At 41.5% G+C, this 4320-nt stretch overlaps 1 non-coding gene across 1 annotated transcript; it reads left to right on the top strand.

The window, feature by feature from the left end:
- The first annotated feature begins 3311 nt into the window (after positions 1 to 3311).
- On the top strand, positions 3312 to 3419 carry LOC148547902 (small nucleolar RNA R71). Its single transcript, XR_015897304.1, has one exon. It is a non-coding gene; the product is annotated as a small nucleolar RNA R71 (small nucleolar RNA).
- Positions 3420 to 4320: the final 901 nt, after the last annotated feature.

Raw genomic sequence — 4320 nt, 5'->3', positions numbered from 1 at the left:
TTCAAACCAGTTGCTAGTGGAAATGATTGAGCGTTGAATGAACTCCAACCATCCTCTAGCTACAGGCTTAAGGTCCAGTCTTCTCAGTTGAACCGGTTCGCCTTTTGAGTCAATCTTCCATTGAGCTCCTTCCACACATATGTCCATGAGGACTTGATCCAACCTTTGATCAAAGTTGACTCTCCTTGTGTAGGGGCGTGCGTTCTCTTCCATCATTGGCAAGTTGAACGCCAACCTTACATTTTCCGGACTAAAATCTAAGTAATTCCTCCGAACCATGGTGAGATAATTCTTTGGGTTCGGGTTCTTACTTTGATCATGGTTCCTTGTGATCCATGCATTAGCATAGAACTCTTGAACCATTAGAATTCTGACTTGTTGGATGGGGTTTGTTAGAACTTCCCAACCTCTTCTATGGATCTCATGTCGGATCTCCGGATACTCATTTCTCTTGAGTTTGAAAGGGACCTCGGGGATCACCTTCTTCTTGGCCACAACATCATAGAAGTGGTCTTGATGAGCTTTGGAGATGAATCTTTCCATCTCCCATGACTCAGAGGTGGAAGCTTTTGTCTTCCCTTTCCCTTTTCTAGAGGATTCTCCGGTCTTGGGTGCCATCAATGGTAATGGAAAAACAAAAAGCTTATGCTTTTACCACACCAAACTTAGAATATTGCTCGCTCTCGAGTAAGAGAAGAAAGAATAGATGAAGAAGAAGAAGAAAATATGGAGGAGAGGAGGGAGAGGTGTATTCGGCCAAGAAGGGGAAGAGAGGATTGTGTTGTGTGAAAATGAAGAAGAATGGAGGGATTTATATAGGGAAGGGAGGGGGGTTAAGGTTCGGCCATATGGGTGGGTTTGGGTGGGAAATTGATTTTGAATTTTGAAGGTAGGTGGAGTTTATGAGGTAGGTTTATGGGGAAGAGTGGATGGATGTGAGTGGTGATAGGGAAGAGAGATTGAGGTGATTGGTGAAGTGTTTTGGGGAAGAGTGTTTATTGGGAAGAGAGGATGAACATTGAGAAGAGGGAAGAGAGTGAGTGGTGGTAGGTGGGGATCCTGTGGGGTCCACAGATGCTGAGTTGATCCTGTGGGTCCACAGATCCTGAGGTGTCAAGGATTTGCATCCCTGCACCCATTAGGCATGTAAAATGCCTTTGCGTGCAATTCTGGCGTTTAAACTCCGAATTGATGCTTGTTCTCGTCGTTCAACGCCCAGATGCAGCATATTTCTAGCGTTGAACGCCAACCAGATGCTTGTTTCTGGCGTTCAGTGCCAGCTCTTCTTCACTGTGCATTTCTGGCATCTGAATGCTAGGATGCTACTTGTTTCTGGCGTTCAACGCCAGAAACATGCTCTGTTCTGGCGTTGAATGCCAGACAGATGCTCCTTACTGGCGTTTAAATGCCAGTGAGATCCTCCTCCAGGGTGTGATTTTTCTTCTGCTGTTTTTGATTCCGTTTTCAATTTTTATATTTATTTTGTGACTCCACATGATCATGAACCTAATAAAACATGAAAAACAATGAAAATAAAAATTAGATAAATAAAAATTGGGTTGCCTCCCAACAAGCGCTTCTTTAATGTCAATAGCTTGACAGTGGGCTCTCATGGAGCCTCACAGATGTTCAGAGCATTGTTGAGACTCTCCAACACCAAACTTAGAGTTTGGATATGGTAGTTCAACACCAAACTTAGAGTTTGGTTGTGGCCTTCCAACACCAAACTTAGAGTTTGACTGTGGGGGCTCTGGTTGACTCTGTTTTGAGAGAAGCTTACTGTGCCTCTTTTCCATGTTTACAGAAGGATGTCCTTGAGTTTTAAACTCAAGGGAGTCCTCATTCAATTGAAGGACTAATTCACCTCTGTTAACATCAATCACAGCTCTTGCTGTGGCTAGGAAGGGTCTTCCAAGGATGATTGATTCATCCTCATCCTTTCCAGTATCTAGAACTATGAAATCAGCAGGGATGTAAAGGCCTTCAACCTTTACTAACACGTCCTCTACTTGTCCATAAGCCTATTTTCTTGAATTTTCTGCCATCTCTAATGAGATTTTAGCAGCTTGCACCCCAAAGATTCCCAGTTTCTCTATTATAGAGAGGGGCATGAGGTTTATCCCTGAACCAAGGTCACACAGAGCCTTTTCAAAGATCATGGTGCCTATGGTACAAGGTATTAGGAACTTTCCAGGATCCTATTTCTTCTGAGGTAATCTCAGTTGATCCAATGCATTTAGTTCATTGGTGAACAGGGGAGGTTCATCTCCCCAAGTCTCATTACCAAATAAATTGGCATTCAGCTTCATGATTGCACCAAGGAACTTGGCAACTTGTTTGTCAGTGACATCCTCATTCTCTTCAGAAGAAGAATACTCATCAGAACTCATGAATGGCATAAGGAGGTTCAATGGAATCTCTATGGTCTCCAGATGAGCCTCAGAGTCCTTTGGCTCCTCATAGGGAAACTCCTTGTTGATCACCGGACGTCCCAGGAGGTCTTCCTCCTTGGGATTCACGTCCTCCCCTTCCTTTGTGGTTTCGGCCATGATGGTCATTTCAATGGCCTTGCACTCTCCTTTTGGATTTTCTTCTGTATTGCTTGGGAGATTACTAGGAGGGATTTCAGTGACTCTTTTACTCAGCTGGCCCACTTGTGCCTCCAAATTTCTAATGGAGGACCTTGTTTCATTCATGAAACTTACAGTGGCCTTAGATAGATCAGAGACTAAGTTTGCTAAATTAGAAGTATTTTGTTCAGAGTTCTCTGTCAGTTGCTGAGTGGATGATGGAAAAGGCTTGCTATTGCTAAACTTGTTTCTTCCACCATTATTAAAGCCTTGTTGAGGCTTTTGTTGATCCTTCCATGAGAGATTTGGGTGATTTCTCCATGAGGGATTATAGGTGTTTCCATATGGTTCACCCATGTAATTCACCTCTGCTATTGCAGGGTTCTCAGGATCATAAGCTTCTTCTTCAGAAGATGCCTCTTGACTACTGTTGGATGCAGCTTGCATTCCATTCAAACTCTGAGAAATCATATTGACTTGCTGAGTCAATATTTTATTCTGAGCCAATATGGCATTCAGAGTATCAATTTCAAGAACTCCCTTCTTCTGAGGCATCCCATTACTCACAGGGTTTCTCTCAGAAGTGTACATAAACTGGTTATTAGCAACCATGTCAATGAGTTCTTGAGCTTCTGCAGGCATTTTCTTTAGGTGAATGGATCCACCTGCAGAAGTATCCAATGACATCTTAGCCAATTCAGACAGACCATCATAGAATATATCCAGGATGGTCCATTCTGAAAGCATGTCAGAAGGACACTTTTTGGTCAGTTGCTTGTATCTCTCCCAAGCTTCACAGAGGAATTCACCTTCTTTCTGTCTGAAGGTTTGAACATCCACTCTAAGCTTACTCAGCTTTTGAGGAGGAAAGAACTTGGCTAAGAAAGCCTTGACCAGCTCTTTCCCAAGAGTTCAAGCTATCTTTGGGTTGAGAGTCCAACCACACTCTAGCTCTGTCTCTTACAGCAAAAGGGAAAAGCATGAGCCTGTAGACTTCAGGATCTACTCCATTAGTCTTAACAGTATCACAGATCTGCAAAAATTCAGTTAAGAACTGAAAAGGATCTTCAGATGGAAGTCCATGAAACTTGCAGTTCTGCTGCATCAGAGAAACTAATTAAGGTTTCAGCTCAAAGTTGTTTGCTCCAATGGTAGGGATGGAGATGCTTCTTCCATATAAATTGGAATTAGGTGCAGTAAAGTCACCAAGCATCCTCCTTGCATTATTATTATTTTCAGCTGCCATCTCCTCTTCTTGTTCGAAAATTTCTGAAAGGTGCTTGCTGGATTGTTGTAATTTAGCTTCTTTTATTTTCCTCTTCAGAGTCCTTTCAGGTTCTGGATCTGCTTCAACAAGAATATTCTTGTCCTTGCTCCTGCTCATATGAAAAAGAGGAAACAGAAAAAAAAAATAATAGGGATCATTTTTACCACAGTATAGAGGTCCCTGTGTGAGTAGAAGAAAAGAATGTAATGTAAGGAAAGAAACACAAGGGTGAGGAGAGTAGAGATGTGAGATAAAGAGAAGTGTTAGTAGATGAATAAATAAATAGAAGGAGATGAGAGAGAAAGAGAATTTTCGAAAATTATTTTTGAAAAATGGTTAGTGATTTTCGAAAATTAAAAGAAGAAATAAATTAAAATTGAATTTTGAAACAATTAGTTAATTAAAAAGAATTTTTGAAAAAGAGGGAGATATTTTCGAAAACTAGAGAGAGAGGGTTAGTTAGGTAGTTTTGAAAAAGATAAG

Source organism: Arachis ipaensis, chromosome B8, assembly GCF_059453495.1.
Source record: "Arachis ipaensis isolate K30076 ecotype BB chromosome B8, ASM5945349v1, whole genome shotgun sequence".
NCBI lineage: Eukaryota > Viridiplantae > Streptophyta > Magnoliopsida > Fabales > Fabaceae > Arachis > Arachis ipaensis.
Note: the sequence above shows the minus strand (reverse complement) of the source record. Positions and strands in the feature narration are given on the sequence as shown.